The sequence below is a fragment of the Balaenoptera musculus genome, chromosome 8 (assembly GCF_009873245.2).
Source record: "Balaenoptera musculus isolate JJ_BM4_2016_0621 chromosome 8, mBalMus1.pri.v3, whole genome shotgun sequence".
In the NCBI taxonomy this organism is placed as follows: domain Eukaryota; kingdom Metazoa; phylum Chordata; class Mammalia; order Artiodactyla; family Balaenopteridae; genus Balaenoptera; species Balaenoptera musculus.
The window spans coordinates 95568320-95586536 of NC_045792.1; the positions used below are offsets into that span (position 1 = coordinate 95568320).

At 39.7% G+C, this 18217-nt stretch overlaps 1 protein-coding gene and 1 non-coding gene across 2 annotated transcripts in view; one reads left to right on the forward strand and one right to left on the reverse strand.

Annotated features, from left to right (window-relative positions):
• The window catches only part of AMBRA1 (autophagy and beclin 1 regulator 1), a 147576-nt gene that overhangs the window by 58369 nt on the left and 70990 nt on the right, over positions 1 to 18217 (reverse strand).
• Positions 3835 to 3941, forward strand: LOC118900321. The gene has a single exon (XR_005021100.1). It is a non-coding gene; the product is annotated as a U6 spliceosomal RNA (small nuclear RNA).

Here is an 18217-nt window from a genome sequence, read left to right on the forward strand (position 1 = left end):
GGAAAGCTGTCATCATCTCACCGTTGCACAACGGGGTTGCTTACGGTGGGTGCCTGAGCAGCAGAGGGATGGGCAGAGATGGGGTGGGGGGAGGCGGGGAAAAGTACTGAGGGAGAAGGAGGTGAGAGAGAAAGATAAAGAGAGCGACTGACCGACTCAACACTGACCAGCTCTCACCAATCACCTGTCTTAGATTGCTGAGGCTCCTGCGGCTTTTATTGTTTGGTGGAAGCACAAGTGAGAGGAATTGGACCAGAGGGTCTTGGGCTTGTCAGCAGCAGGAGGGAAACGACCTTTACTGCTGCAAAGAGGATGCAGATTTCAAAAGCCTAAAATCTGCAATGAAGGGAAATGGAAATGTGCTGAACGTGGGTTTGACTGGCAGCTTTCCTCATCTGCCGATCACAGGGTAATAAACACTGGGAGATGGCAGAAATGAAGACAAATGCTTTCAGCAGCACCATTCCCCACCCGCCCCTCCTCTTACGCCCCCACTCAGCACATGACAAGAGAGTTAAAGCAAGAAAATAAATCAGCTTCTCAACCAACTCTTTTGTTAAAACTTTCCTTACAGGCCACCTACACGTGAATTATTGCTCTATGAGCCTACATTCTCATTAGGAGGCCCAGTTTGTAAAGGGTGAAAAGCTCCTGTCAAATCATACCTGTACATTTCAGGGTACGGCATTACTGGGCTGAGTCAGTTGCGGCCAGCATGTAAGAAAGAGGCCACAGGCTGCTCCCAGAGGGGAAGGCACAGAGGCCCCAAGCCTGTGAGACTCTTTAACTCAAGCCTGGCTCACTCAGTTTAGAGGAGACTCGAGGTCCAAGGACAGCATGGTGTCACTTCACTGCAATCACTGCCACATTACTATTTACCCAGGGACAGAAAGGCTGAGTAAGCTCTGAGGGCCAACAAAGAAGCCCCTTGGGCTTGGAGGGCAAAGGTGAAGTCAGATCACAAAGTGGATACAGAATACAATACTCAGTCTTGACTGCCAACTTCACATTCACTTTGGAGTGAAGGAAACATCTATAAGGTTGACGATCATATGGGTTTCCTGCAAGTAAGTCCAAGGGAAATACTGGGTATTTTAGGACTTGCGACATTGAGATAAAGCATCCAGCTGACTTAGTTTTTGTAAAGGGACTAGGGTTTTTTGAGTAAGGTCAAAAGGTTAGTAATTCCTAATCCATGTGGTGGCAGCTGCTTAAAGGAAGATGGTTGAGCATTTTGTAAAAACTACATCCTGATTATGCTAAAAGTGAGCCTGACAAAAATCTTAGTAACTAGATCCTTTAAGATACTCAAAAAGATATTCTGTCCTACTGGCCCAGGCTGACTGGTTTTTTCCAGATCAGAGGTGGAAAAAAGATTCTAGACCTTTGTTCTAAAGTGCAGGCACCAACTGGTAGAAAGTCTGGAGCAAAAATAAGTGGGAGAGACCTTGGTAAATGGGCCTGTTTCAAACCACAAACTGCTCAGAAACGTGAGTAGTCCCCAGAGCCAGGAATGTGCTCTGGGATCCTGGGAGAACAACACTTGTCACATAAAGATAGCTAATTTGAAATAGTTTCTAATTAAAATCCACTGTTCAGACATTAATATCAGGCACAAAGTGGAAAAGCATTATTAATAAGCCCCATATTGAGACACTGCTTAGAAGGATGCACCTGGAAGCTAGACAACAATCTGGATAAAATCTAAATAAAATCTCACCTCCTTCTGGAAGCTTTTCAGAATTAGGGAGAAATCCCTCCCCACACAGCATTAGCCATTTTCATAACACAAAACATTTGTCATCTTGTAGGTTACCTGTACATAAAGTCTGCAATGAGTTCAAGTGTTTATATCTCTGCGTACACTTAGCCGTCAATTTTCAGTTGATACTGCCTGGTCTCTTTCCTTCTTCTTTAAGATAGTGAACTCCCTGAGAGACAGGGGTCAACTTTTCATTTAAATTTTAAATATCGTACAGTCGCAGAACTTAGAATTTTGCCATTCATACGGTTACAAAGGGTGAGGAGCACCAATGGGAGCTGCAAGGAAGGTCACTGCTAGCCTTATGAACTGTCCTTCCACAAGTGAGAAGACATGCCCTAGACAGTCCTTACTATCTATATCTATTATAGGGACAGGCTGAATTATAAAGAACCAAATCATATGTTAATTTTCAGTCCAGTATATACATCCAGGAATGGGACTAAGCAATTATAGTTTGCAAAAAGAGCTTGTCTTTAATTATAAATAAACTGAAACATCCATTGAGAAAAAAACAGCTTAACAAACTATGGTCAATTATACTATGAAACACCATTCAGCCATCCAAGAGAATAAAGTAGATCTGTATGTACCGATACAGAAAGATGTCCTTGATATATTGTTCTGTATGATCCCATCTCTATTAAAAAACAAAATGAAGAAAAAAATAGGTATATAAATATATATGTGTGTGATGAGGCATAGAGAAAAATTTGGAAAGATATACTCCAAAGATGGTGAACTCCTTGAGAGAAAGGGGTCAACTTTTCACTTAAATTTTAAATACTGTACAGTCGCAGGACTTAGAATTCCCTTTGGGGAATGGGACTGAGGATAAGAGTGGTGAGGAGAGACTTAAGCATTTTACAGTACATATTTTGATATTAGCTGAATTACAATGAACCTGTTTGGTTTTTGGGGGTTTTTTTTAAACAAGATTTAAAAGGGAAAACAGGAAGAGTGAGAAGTTATCTTTATAATGATCTATGGAAAAGTTGTACATTTTACCATTTAATATCCCCTATATTCAACATATACATTTATTTGTTCCATGAAGCTAACTAGTTGAAGGACTTGAGAAAAACTCCTTGATCCTGGGTTTGCAATAAAATTCAAAAACCTCAAGTTTTCCATTTTTACCAAGTGACAGTCAGAATGATACCCTGAGATGCCCTTCATACATCTAAGAAGAGGGTTATGTCTTTGGTAGCCAATAAATCTGTGCTATTTGACTAAAAAGGAGTCAGAACAATTCCACCTCTGGGTGAATATCTTACAAAAAATGCCATAGATGTACACAAGGACATAACGTCAAGAAAGTTCAAGGTATGTTGTTATAATAAAAATCTAGAAAGTTTCATGTTCTTCAATAGAGAATAGATAATGTGTATAAATGAATACTAGGCAACAATTAAAAGGAACAAACTAAATCAATCAAACTGTGTCATTGTGGATTGATGAAAAACATAATAATATTGAATTATAAAAGTTGTAAAAATGATACATATGGTATGATACCATTTATAAAAATACAACTCTTAAAACACAAAGCAGGGCTTCCCTGGTGGCGCAGTAGTTAAGAATCCGCCTGCTAATGCAGGAGACACAGGTTCGAGCCCTGGTCCGGGAAGATCCCACATGCCGCGGAGCAACTAAGCCCATGCGCCACAGCTACTGAGCCTGTGCTCTAGAGACCGCGAGCCACAAGTACTGCAGCCCATGTGCCTAGAGCCCGTGCTCCAAAACAAAGAGAAGTCTCCGCAATGAGAAGCCTGCGCACTGCAACAAAGAGTAGCCCCTGCTCGCCGCAACTAGAGAAAGCCCGCACCCAGCAACGAAGATCCAACGCAGCCAAAAATAATAAAAAATAAATAAAATAAATAAATTTTAAAAAAACAAACACAAAGCAATGATATTTTACTAACATATTAAGTTATAAAAGAGGGACTGCAATTATATAAACCAAATTCATGATAGAGGCTGCCTCTAGGTAGAACGGGAAATATAATTATGGGAGTCAAAGGGAACTTCGACTTTATCTGAAAAGATTTTATTTTTAAGAACTGAGGGGGGTGCTCGCTTCGGCGGCACATATACTAAAATTGGAACAATACAGAGAAGATTAGCATGGCCCCTGCGCAAGGATGACACGCAAATTCGTGAAGTGTTCCATATTTTAAAAAAAAAAAAGAATTGAGGGGGGAAATTCCCTGGAAGTCCAGTGGTTAGGGCTCCCCGCTTGCACAGCAGGGGGCATGGGTTCGATCCCTGGTTGGGGGGGGGGGGGACTAAGATTCTGCATGCTGTGTGGCAGCCAGGAAAAAAAAAAAAGAATTGAGGCAAGCAGGGCAAACTGTTAACAACTATTAAATCTTGGTGTGGCAGCACAGATGCTTGTTATGTATGTGTGTGCCTGTATGTATGTATTTATACTTCTTTATATTAAAAAAATTTCTCACTATTGAAGGGAGGGAGAAAGGGGATAGGAAGGAAGTAAACAAGAAAGAAGCTGGGGACACAAGGTAAAGACCTTTAAATGCTTCCCCACAATCTCAAGCCTTGTCCAACAAAGAACGGGTGAGGCAGTAATTGGCTAAAGTGAAATACTCTGGGATACGGAGTCCCACTAAATTCCAAAGGTGGGCAGAGACGGCCGTGTTCCGTTTACTTGGAATTCTTGACATGAAAGATTTCTCTCACAGAACATATCCTGTGTCTCAGTGAATCAAGTTTATACCATGTAAAGCCTGAGCTACTGCACTGGTGCAACCATCCAGCAGGCAGCTATGAATGGCATATGGTCACACAAACTTTGTACCCAACAAAAGCGGAGGCTCTAAGGCCACAGGCTTCCTGGGTTCACACCAGGAACAGTCTGCACAGATGAAACGTACAAACAGATGCCCAGCCCTAAGCTTTTCTCTTAGATGCCACCTTAAAACATCTTACCTTGAAGAAATGAAAGATTTATTTTTAATGTCAGGTTAGATAAATTTCTGAGAAAGGCCTGTGGCAAAATTCTAGTTTTTTTTTTAAACCGTTTACTGTTTTTTTTTTTAATAGCTACTTTATTTATTTATTTATTTATTTATTTTTGGCTGCGTTGGGTCTTCGTTTCGTGCGAGGTCTTTCTCTAGTTGCGGCAAGCGGGGTCCACTCTTCATCGCAGTGCGGGGGCCGCTCTTCATCGCGGTGCACGGGCCTTTCACTATCGCGGCCCCTCCCGTTGCGGGGCACAGGCTCCAGACGCGCAGCCTCAGTAGTTGTGGCTCACGGGCCCAGTTGCTCCGTGGCATGTGGGATCTTCCCAGACCAGGGCTCGAACCCGTGTCCCCTGCATTAGCTGGCAGATTCTCAACCACTGCGCCACCAGGGAAGCCCAAAATTCTAGTTTTTGAAAGGGATATTTCACAAGGGAAAGCAAAGGAGTTTAAGATATGTTTTAGTCTCTTCCTTTCTGCCAGAGCTGCTGAGATAAACTCCTAAGGAAACACTGGGCCTGCTATCACTCTTCAGGGATGCCTGAAAGCCAGTGAGCATGATGGCACCCACACCTTTTAAAGACGAACTCTGTCGGTAGTCATCATAAAGAATGCATGACAACCTGCAAACTTCTCTATAGGCCGCTTAGGGTGTGAGTAAGTAACATCATGAAAGAATCTTGCAGTTATCACTAAGCTATGGGCCCTTGTTCTTTACAAAACCATCTATCTATCTTCCTCTCCACTCTCCTCACTCCAATCCATCTCTGAATACCAGATTGATTACTTTTAAAAGCAGAGTTTTGATTGTGTCACTCATCTGCTCAAAAACCTCTAATGGCTCCTCGTTGCCTAAACTGAGCTCGGTTCCTTGGTTTGTTATTCAAGGCCCTCAACAATCTGTCTGCCATCTACATTTCTGTGCTCATCTCTTACTGCTCATTAGTCATGTGTTTCTGGAAATATGTTTTAAATATATCTCCACTTTTATACTTTGCTTCATACTGTTTCTACTATCTAGACTCTTTCCTCTCTCTTCTAACAAATGCTTCCTAAAATCCCCCAATCCCCATCCCTGATCAAGGACTCTCCCAATCCCTTATTCCAAGAAGTCTACCGATCTCACTAACCTGACATGATCCTCTCTTTGGAAGCCCCATAGCATTTTGTTTCTCTCTCTTATTCTGTCATATTCCTTCTGCTCTATCTCCTGCCCTCCTGTCCAGGCAGGACTCTGCCATTATTCAGTCCACTTAAGACAAGTACAAAATTCAGTCCACCAGAGGTCCAACGCAAAATCTATAAGCCAAGTATACTTGCTCTGTTCCTGCTCAACACTTTCCCTGGACCTGAATCCCCACACTCCATTATAAATAGGTTCCCTGTTTTTTTTTTTTTTTTGGCCACATCATGCGGCTTGCAGGATCTTAGTTCCCTGACCAGCGGATTGAACCCGGGTCCCCAGCAGTGAAAGAGTCGAGACCTAACCACTGGACCACCAGGGAATTCCCATAAATAGGTTCTTTTGACGGGAAGACAACACATGATTTTCTCATCTTTGTATGAAATATCTTGATGCTCTGCCACAGAAGGTGTGCGATAACTCTGTATTAAACACAGAAACAAAGGTTTCTTTGAATATGTGTAGACTCTTACTACTATATTGTTAGCCCCTTAGGAGTACGGACTATCTTAAATCCCTCTGAGAGACTTAAGTACCTCTCAGTCCTTGTGCCCTAAAAAGAGCACTTCGCACAAAACACATAGTTGCAATTCAATTTGTTGCCTTGGAGCCAGAGTACCTTTGGCTTTGAGAAATATCTATTCAACCAGCAGAAGGACACCTCCAGAATTCCTAAAACCACTTTTGTTTGATTTCTGAACTCTAGGAAAGTACCCAACCTCTGGAAATCTACAAAATACAGTACTCAGGGCACTAAGAAATTGATGGTTACATGCAGGAGAAACACTCCAAGAATTTACTTCCTTCTTTACTGCAGCCAAAACAAAGCAGGGGCGGGCAGGTTTTCGACTGCGAGCTGGTTTAAGGTTAAAAAGTTTCTCCCTTTGGCCTCTGGAGGATCCCAGCTGGGAGCACGCCGTCCCCTTTGTCTGCCTCTGCAAGGCTCTTGCCTTGAGGCCAACAGGATTAGCACAGCCATTTCATGCTCTGAAAAGTCAGAAAAGGCGAGATGGGGAGCTTTTCACTCGAGGAAATGCCTAGTAGCCAGAGATGGTTCTGTTTCTGTTGAAAAGATAAGCGGGGATGCTGAGGTTAAAAAGCAAAATTTCCAACAATGCTTAATGAAAGGCTTGGAGACAAAGTACAGAATTAGGCAATGGGATAAACTCCAAGAAGAGAGGAGCAGGTGCCAGGGCAGAAATGCAGCAGAGAATCAGCACCAGACAGTTCATGCACTCAAATTTCCATGTATTTAAAATGTCATCAGGAAGCCCTATGAGTACAGACTTGATGTAGCAATTAGGGGATACAGGCTTATCCCTCTTGGCACAAAATACCCACAAATAAGCTCTTAGGGTAAAAGTCAAAAGAAAGTAGAAAGGAAAGCTTTACCATAAAAAATTGAGCAGCTGCTACACTCTGTTGCCTTAATAGATAATTAACTACAGACCTTCTTATGAAGAGGTAGCCTAAACCCAACTACTGTATTCAAAGGCATAGAGCTCCCAGGGCCCAGACTGGGTTTTAAACATTGGGTCTATAGACAGTCTTCAGGAGCTCCAAGAAACCACTGAAATAGCAAATTAAATTTTTTGTGTGTGTGCGTGCGTCACTGTATTAAGTGGGTTTTGTTTTCTATATTTTCTGGTGCTTTGATATCTTGGGGGCCTTACAGACTGATAGACTGCCCCTCCCTGTATTAGCTAATTCCTAGAGATAGCAAACAATTGCCTACAAGCATGCAAACCAACCAATCCAGATCCCACACCCTCAACCAATATATCCTCTGCCCTAAATCACCCCAGAGCCAGGTATGGACAACTAGGGACCATCCTAGAGCCTGTCAAAATTATCCAAACTATCTAATCCTAAATTTACTCAGCATACCTACCCTACCTCACCCATTCTTTCCCCTGAAAACTCCAAGAAGGGCTCTGGCTCATGCATTGTCCTCAGCTCCTTCTGCCTCCTGACTGACCCTGATACTTCCCCACATGGTCCTGCGTGGCGTGGTGTGTCTCCCTACTCTTGGGAACTGTAAGTAACAAACTATCTTTTCAACAAACTATCTTTCTCCTCATCTGTTGGCTTTACTGTACCTGAATAAAACCAAAATCCTGGGTACACTTTAATACAGTTATGTGCACACCTTTTTTCTGAGAGGAGCGTCCAAGCTTTTAACACTCATTCTCGTAGAGTTCACTGTCCTCCAGAAGATACAGAACTAGTGACCTAAATGTTTCAGGTCACTGTGGGGCTCTAGCTCAGTGGATGAGAATATATCGCTGATAAAGCCTCTCTGGGGCACATGTAAAGCCAGGTGGCGGTTCTTGGAGAGTGCAAAGAGAAATAGTGGAGACTGAAGAGGGCTTTATTTCTGTTTTTCTTGGCTCTTTTCAGTGCAGAGGATTGTGAGGCAAGAGGGTATAAAGGGAGAAGGTTCATAAATCCCCGAAGTGGTGATGGTAATGATAAATTAGCATTTCTCTCAAATAATACAAAATTTCTGAAATGCTTAAACATCCAAAGGGTTGGGGAGATAAGGGACTGTCCATGTTATGTTTTATAAAAATAACAGGCACACTGTGCCAACCAATGACAGTATCACCAGCAAAGAGATAAAACCTTGGCCTTCAACCTCACTAAGGCTGACAGAGATAGAGATTTTTGGACCAAAGTACGGAGTCCTGAGACATGCCCAGAATAAAGAGTAGTGATCTCAAACCAGAAAGCTTTTTGATGGCTGAATGAGAACTGAATATTAAACATATATCTATCAAACATACATAGTGGAAGATGTACATAAAATGGTAATATGATGTCCTTCTTGCTTGGCTGAAGCCAATAATCCAGTTGGGGAGATAAGAGTTATGTCAAAAACATTACAAACAAGAAAAGGCAACTTAAGTATCTAATGAATGGTACAGATGACTAGAGCCACAGCTGTTTAGGAAAGGTCACTGGGCTTGGGGACAGGAAAACCAGGAAAGCTTAGGGAAGAAATAGGAGCTAGGGCTTAAAGGAAGGAGCAAAGGTTTTGGAAAGGAGAGGGGGAGAATGATTCAAGGCAGAAAGAGGCTACTGCTCAAGGTGATTCAGGGTTCAAGGGCTAATATCAGTTCAGTGGGAAGCAAAGGCTCATATAAAGCAGAATATAAAATAAGGCTTAAAAAATGTCAAGGAATTTGTCATCTGTACAGCAGGAAACAGAAACCCTTTTGAAATTTTTTGAGTAAGGGAATTACAAAGTGGATAGCTTTTAAATTTTAATTTTTATCAAAATACTACATACACATAATTTTAAAAGTTAAAGAGTATTACAAGGCTAATAACGTTAAATAGCAGCCTCCTGCTCGATCCTCTCCCTTGATTTCTGCTCTCCAGAAGCAATTACTTTCCAAATCTTTTAGCTGTTTTTCTTCGGATAATTAACTGTCATATTTCTGCTGTTACTAATTTTTCAATTTCAACAATTATCTACTGGCTTCCTAAGATGAGAAATGATTTCTCCTGCCCTCTTTCCTCCCTCATCCTACCAAAATAGTTATACCCCATTTTTAGGTTAAATAATGTTAATTATTTACAGTACTATGACTATATAAATATTCATAGCATACAAGAATAGTATAATAAATTTATATTGCCTTTCACATACAATTTTGTTTCTTCTGGAGGAGAAATGTTGTCGTAAGTTGCTAGTTGTAACCCTTCTTTTCCCATTCTCTTTATACAATGAGCATATATATACATTTTTCTAATTCCTTTACTGTCATTTAGAGGGGATTTGGGAGAGGATTTAAATACACAACATTTATGTTCTGTCATGTTTACCATAAGTCTCTGATCACATTTTATGAAGAGTAATCTGGCAAGTATTTTATTTTATTTTTATTTTTATTGTTTTTTTAAATTTATTTTATTTATTTTTGGCTGCGTTGGGTCCTTGTTGCCGTGCGCGGGCTTTCTCTCGTTGTGGCGAGCGGGAGCTACTCTTTTGTTGAGGTGCGCAGGCTTCTCATTGCGGTGGCTTCCCTTGTTGCAGAGCACGGGCTCTGGGCGCACAGGTCTCAGTAGTTGTGGCACGTGGGCTCAGTAGTTATGGCTTGCGGGCTCTAGAGCGCAGGCTCAGTAGTTGTGGCGCACGGGCTTAGTTGCTCCGCGGCATGTGGGTTCTTCCCGGACCAGGGATCGAACCCGTGTCTCCTGCATTGACAGGTGGATTCGTAACCACTGCACCACCAGGGAAGCCCCTGGCAAATATTTTAAAGGTGGGAAGACTAGAAACAGGGAGCCACCAGAAGGAAAACTGCAGTGGTATGACAATGGCCAGAATCAGGGTTAGAATAGTGAGAAGAGAAAGAAGAAACAACGAGATACTCCAGTAGGGATGAATCACCTATACATGGTAGGAAACAGAATATAGGTAGCTGGGGCGAAGTTATAACCCACAAAAATTTACAGGCCTAGCACCTGGGCATCAAGAAGAATGTTGGTAAAATTACTAAAAATAGGGAGTGGGAGAAAGTTTGGCTTTCAATGCATTAAATATAAGAAGGTTGTGGGCCACTCAAAGTGGAAAGAATTTAGAAAAATGTCTGAGGGGCTTCCCTGGTAGTGCAGTGGTTAAGAATCCGCCTGCCAATGCAGGGGACACGGGTTCGAGCCCTGGTCCGGGAAGATCCCACATGCCGCGGAGCAACTAAGCCCGTGCGCCACAACTACTGAGCCTGCACTCTAGAGCCCGCGAGCCACAACTACTGAGCCCGCATGCCACAACTACTGAAGTCCGTGTGCCTACAGCCCATGCTTCACAATAAGAGAAGCGACCACAATGAGAAGCCTGCGCAGCACAATGAAGAGTAGCCCCCTGCTCACCGCAACTAGAGAAAGCCTGTGCACAGCAATGAAGACCCAACACAGCCAAAAATAAATAAATTAATTAATTAAAGAAAAAAGAAAAATGTCTGAGTTATTTTCATAAAAGTGATAACTCAGAAAACTGAAGAAGACCAAAGTAAACAGGAGAGCTAGAGGAGACCTGGTAGATGGAGAAAAGGGAAGCCAGGAAAGGAAAGCTTTCAAAAAAGAAAGTGATCAAAGGAAGTTACTGTTGAAGAGAGGTCAGTTTCTCAAAAAGTTAAACACAGAGTTATCATATGAAGCAGCAATTCCATTCCTAGGTATATACCCAAGATAACTGAAAACATATGTCTGCACAAAAACTTGTATATGAATGTTCATAGCAGTATTATTCAAAGAGTGGGAATGGTTCAAACGTCCATCAACCAACAAATGGATAAATAAAATGTGGCATATCCATATACAATGGAATATTATTTGGCCACAAACAGAAGTGAAGTACTGACACATGCTATAACATGGAATAACACTGAAAATATTACGCCAAGTGCAAGAATCCACACACAAAAAGCCATGTATTGTATGATTCCATTTATATGAAATGTCCAGGGGAGGCAAATCCACAGAGACAGAAAGTAGTTGCCAGGGCCTGTGTGGGAAGAGAGGAATAGGAAGTGACTGATAATGGGTATGGAGTCTCTTTTTTGGGTGATGAAAATGTTCTGGAATTACATAGTGGCAATCACTGCACAGTTCTGTGAATATGCTAAAAACCACTGAATTGTACACTTTGAAAGGGTGAATTTTATATGTGAATTATATCTCAATTGATAAAGAGAGACATCCTGGAAAAAGTCATTAGTTTAGGGGACAAGTCACTGTGAAGGAACAAAAAATATAAGAGATCATCCACTTTCTTATAAATGAAGTTGAGAGCAGGTCAATACAGCCAAAGAAAAGAAGATATCTAAAAAAATTGCTTAAAACACTCAGCCTAACTATATATTCTTCAACTGTCTGTCCCAAGGATTTGAATAAACTCTAAAATCACATTAGTAAGGAATGGAGAAAAGATTTTGCCAGCTGTTCATTAATTCAATAAATATGCATTAAGTGGTATCAATGTATAAGCATAGGAACTTATCCAAAATGTAAATATTTATAATGTAAGTTGGATCAGGAACAGAAGTTTGATCCCAAACCTGGAACATTCAGTTTACTTAGAAAAACATGACTGCTGTATCCCCAGGGCATAGGATGCTGAAAGGTACACAGGAAGCCCTCAGACATTTGTTGAATGAAGCAATGTTGGTTGAACAATGTTGCCTTCTTAAAGTGGTTCTGTGCACTCTAAGAACAATGGGTGATAAAACTGATAAGAATGTGCAGAGACTTAAGAAAACAATAGAAAAGATCAATGAAACTAAAAGCTGGTTCTTTGAAAAGAGAAATGAAATTGATAAACCTTTAGCCAGACTCATCAAGAGAAAAAGGGAGAGGGTCCAAATCAATAAAATCAGAAATGAAAAAGGAGAAGTTACAACTGACACCACAGAAATATAAAGGATCATAAAAGACTACTATGAGCAACTATATGCCAATAAAATGGACAACCTAGAAAAAATGGACAAATTCCTAGAAAGGTAAAATCTCCCAAGATTGAAACAGGAAGAAACAGAAAATATGAACAGACCAATTACCAGTACTAAAATTGAATCAATAATTTAAAAATTCCTGACGAAAGTTCAGGACCAGATGGGTTCACAGGTGAATTCTACCAAACATTTGGAGAAGAGTTAACACCAGTCCTTCTGAAACTATTCCAAAAAAATGCAGAGGAAGGAACACTTCAGAACTCATTCTATGAGGCCAGTATTACCCTGATACCAAAACCAGACAAAGATATCACAAAAAAAGAAAATTACAGGCCAATACCACTGACCAACACAGAGGCAAAAATCCTCAACAAAATACTAGCGAACTGACTCCCACAATACCTTAAAAGATCATACATCATGATCAAGTCAGATTTATTCCAGGGATGCAAGGATTTTTCAATATCTGCAAATTGATCAACTTGATGCACCACATTAACAAACTGAAGAATAAAAACCATATGGTCATCACAATAGATGCAGAAAAACCTTTTGATAAATTCAACATCCATTTATGATAAAAACTCTTCAGAAAGTGGGCATAGAGGGAACATAACTCAACATAATAAAGGTCATATATGACAAACCCACAGCCAACATCATACTCAATGGTGAAAAGCTGAAAGCATTTCCTCTAAGATCAGGAACAAGACAAGGATGTCCACTCTAGCCACTTTTATTCAACACAGTTTTAGAAGTCCTAGCCACAGCAATCAGAGAAGAAAAAGAAATACAAGGAATCCAAATTGGAAAAGAAATAAAACTGTCACTGTTTGCAGATGACATGATGCAATACATAGAAAATCCTAAAGATGCAACCAGAAAATTACTAGAGCTCATCAATGAATTCTGTAAAGTTGCTGGATACAAAATTAATAAATCTATTGCATTTCTATACACTAACAATGAAACATCAGAAAGAGAAATTAAGGAAACAATCCCATTTACCATCAAAAAGAATAGAATACCTAGGGATAAACCTACTGAAGGAGGTAACAGACCCCTGCACTCTGAAATCTGTAAGATGCTGATTAAAGAAATTGAAGATGACACAAACAGATGGAAGATGTACTGTCTTCTTGGATTGGAAGAATCAATATTGTTAAAATGACAATACTACCGAAGGCAATCTACAGATTCAATGCAATCCCTATCAAATTACCAATGGCATTTTTCATAGAACTAGAACAAAATTTTTTAAAATTTGTATGGAAAAACAGAAGACCCCAAATAGCCAAAACAATCTTGAGAAAGAAGAACAGAGCTGGACGAATCATGCTCCCTGACTTCAGACTATATTACAAAAGTACAGTAATCAAAACAGTACAGTACTGGCACAAAAACAGACATATAGATCAATGGAACAGGATAGAAAGCCCAGAAGTAAACCCACACACTTATGGTCAATTAATCTATGACAAAGGAGGCAAGAATATACAATGGACAAAAGACAGTCTCTTCAATAAGTGGTATTAGGAAAACTGGACAGTTACATGTAAAAGAATGAAATTAGAACATTTTCTATGCCATATACAAAAATAAACCCAAAATGGATTAAAGACCTAAATGTAAGACCAGATACTATAAAACTCCTAGAGGAAAAACATAGGAAGAACACTCTTTGACCTAAATCGCAGTAATATTTTTTTTGGATCCGTCTCCTAAAGTAATGGAAATAAAAACAAAAATAAACAAATGGGACCTAATTAAACTTAAAAGCTTTTACACAGCAAAGGAAACCACAAACAAAGTGAAAAGATAACCTATGAACTGGGAGAAAATATTTGCAAACCAGGCTACTTAGAAGGGATTAATTTCCAAAATATACAAACAGCTCATACAGCTTAATATTAAAAAAAAAAAAAATCAAAGAATGGGCAGAAGACCTAAATAGACATTTCTCCGAAGAAGACATACGGATGGCTAACAGGCACATGAGAAGATGCTCAATATCACTAATTATTAGAGAAATACAAATCAAAGCTACAATGAGGTATCACCTCACACCAAGCAGAATGGCCATCATTAAAGAGTCTACAAATAATAAATGCTGGAGAGGGTGTGGAGAAAAAGGAAGCCTCTTACACTGTTGGTGGGAATGTAAATTGGTGCAGCCACTATGGAAAACAGTATGGAGATTCCTTAAAAAACTAAAAATAGAATTACCATGTGGTCCTGCAATCACATGGGCATATATCCGGAGAAAACTCTAATTGAAAAGATACATGCCACCCAATGTTCACAGGAGCACTACTTACAATAGCCAAGACATGGAAGCAAGGTAAATGTCCACTGACAAACAAATGGATAAAGAAGATGTGGTGTGTGTATATGTATGTATGTGTGTGTGTGTGTATATACACACACACACAATGGAATATTACTCAGCCATAAAAAGAATGAAATAATGCCATTTGCAGCAATATGGATGGACTCAGAGATTGTCATATTGAGTGAAGTAAGTCAGACAAAGACAAATATCATATGATATCACTTATATGTGGAATCTAAAAAAATGATAGAAATGAACTTATTTACAAAACAGAGACAGACTCACAGACATAGAGGGCAAACTTGTGGTTACCAAGGGGGACAGCGGGGGCAGGGAGGGGGAGATGGATAAATTGGGAGTTTGGGATTGGCATATGCACACTACTGTATATAAAGTGGATGGGTGGCGGGGATCTACTGCATGGCATAGGAAACTATATTCAATATCTTATAATAGTCCATAATGGAAAAGAATCTGAAGAAGAATATATATATTTAAATTTATTTATAACTGAATCGCTTTTCTGTGTAACTGAGGCTAACACAACATTGTGAATTAACTACACTTCCATTTTTAAAAATGGTAAAAAAAAAAAAAAAAGTGATAAGAAGGTGCAGTAAGCAGTGTGCGCTGGTAGTTATTAAAAAAAAAAAGCCCAGCCATCACTCTTAAGGAAAAGGAAGATGTAATCAAACGTTAGGTTTGGTTGGTTTAGGCTTTATGCTTATATACATATAGCTGTAATATATTTTAATTGAAATTGCCTCAGGTAAAATGTGTTGTTGTATGTTGAACTCTCTAGCTCTTATAACCCTCCTGCCTCCAAATGAAAGTACTGTTTTGTTTTTTGTTTCTTTTGGCTGTGCTGCACAGCTTGTGGGATTTAGTTCCCTAATCTGGGATTGAACTCACGCCCTCAGCAGTGAAAGCTCTGAGTCCTAACCACTGCACTGCCAGGGAATTCCCTGAAACTACTGTTTTTAAAACAGAATTTATTTTATTACACTGAATGTCCTAGGAATATAACTCTTGCATTACAGCAAAATAGGCTATAACAGAAGCACGGGGCACTAGAAATATGAAAAAAGACAAGGTTCTTGACTTGAGGGAACTAATAATTTAGTGAGAGACAGAAAATATGTATACAAATATGAGAATACAAGAATATTGTAAAATTATAAATTCATTATACACCCTAGGTACAATTTGAATGTTACTTTGAGAGTAAAATAAATCTAAGAATAAGACATAGCAGAAGTATATATTTCACTTTTTTAAAGTTATAATCATCTAATATCCATACCTTGCATTCAGATATAACAGCACTGTGGTTTATGTTCATTTTTCAAAAATATGTAGCAAGATACTTCATGAACTATAATGGCTACCATTTTCTAAATATTTATCTTGTGCCAAAGGACACAGTAAGTTCTTGTTCAATAAATGTTCCCATTCAATCTTCACAAGTATCCTACAGGAAATCTGTTTATTCATTAGACAAATACTTAGTGAGTTCCTACTACATGCCAGACAGTGAACAAAACAGACAAAAATTCCTGCCTTCATGGGAATTACATTCTGTGGGGAGGAAGAGACATATAACAAAGACATGAGTCCACACAGCATGTTAAATTATGTTAACTGTCATGGAGAAATATAAAACAGAGAAGAGGAATGGAAAGTACAAAGGGTGAAGAGTTGGCAATTTTAAATAGGGTAGTCACTGAAAGGCTTTACAGAACCCCTCTTTACAGATGAAGAAACTGAGGCTCAGATAAGTTAAACAACTTTCCCATGGTCACCCAGTTAGTAAGAGGTGAGATGAAATTTGAATTCAGCTGTCCTTAGTATTAAGCTATATGGCCTCTCCCCAAGGCAATGATAAATTCATTTACACAGGTTTGCTTTATCAGATTATTTCTTTAAGATTATGTTGGCATTTTTAACCTCCCAAAGGGGTTAAGAAATAACTTTCTACTTTCAGGATTTGATGCCTTATTTCATATCCACATAACTTTTACATAGGAGTAGGGAGTGGCCTAAGATCTTTGGTTGACATTATATTCTTGGAAAAGCTGAGAAGAGATCAAAATAATTAGTCAAGGAGAGTCAAAGGACACTTCACAAACTACATTCAGCCTATGAGAAGATTATATGCACAAACCCTAGACAAGTCCTGCTTCCTATTACTGCTGCTGTAACCACCTCTATTTAGTTCATCAAGAAGTATTTATTTTATGTCCCAAGGGTGCCTAGCACAACTCAGATGTGCTTCAGCAACTCATTTTATTAAGCTGAGATGGATCCTTTTCAGTCTCCTAAGCCTGTCTCTTAGCATCAAGGTGTTCCTGTCACCGAACATCTAAAGTTGGCAGTCTTGGCTTGTCCCAAGTAGTTCAGGTACTGCAAATAACCTGGGCGCTAAGGCAAACATCTACTTTTATTCCTTTTAACTTCAGATAATATATTTTTCAAAGAAGTTAGAGTGCTTTACCATTTTTTTCCACTTAATCACTGGAAGGAACATGGAGGTAAGCACCACATCCTCACCTGTCAAGTGGACAAAGAGACAAAATGACTCACTCAAATTACATTGTGAATTATTGAAAGAGCCAGAATGACAAAAACCCAGCCGTCAATGTCTAGTTCAGCTTCTAACACACAAGATCAGTAGTTCTCAGTCTTTTTGTGTTCACAATGTACAATTTGGGTACTAGATTTTTTGGCAGTATTTTTGAAGGGATTAAAAGACTCAACGCAACAGTAAAGTCGACACTAATAAAAACGCCAGCACTATTTTAAATAGACAGTGTCTCACAGCACACGTCTAATGGCCTTTGGTACTGCATCAATGAGCAGAACAGTACTCCCTGCCCTGACTGTTCGCACTCCAACTAACTTCTCACATGCTCTAGGAAACACTAACTCTGTCTTTGGCACCAGCATCTTACCTCTTACTCCTACCAACTTATATCCTACTCTAGAACACACGTGTGACATCCTCAGGCCCAAAGTCAACCTCACACTGAAATAACAATTTTATTTTAGCAAAACTGCATTTTACACACCAGACAAAACTTGGTGGCATACCAGCATGCTAGGTGGTACAAGAAAAGCCAGTCTCCCTTCAGGAAAGCAAAGCTGCCTCCTTGACTAAGAGGTCAACTTGAATTTAGTGGTTAATTAATACTTTAATGCAACATCACCAGGAAATAAGCAATTGACAATCAGTGCCAAAGGCACTCATTAAAGACTATATCTTCCTGTATCACATCAGAATGACAGCCTCTCTGACAGCCAGAGAAACAACTGACCTCATCTAAGGAAGCTAAGCTGGAAAGACACTGTACCTCCCAAGAAGGCTTGTTGAAGAAAAGAAGGCTGCTGAAGTCTGGTTTGAGTGGTAGGAAATTTAGGTGTGGTTAAGAGACACAAGGAAAACTAGAGAAGTGATAACTTGCATTTTTGTAACACAATTCTCTGATAGGCTAAGTATTCTATTGA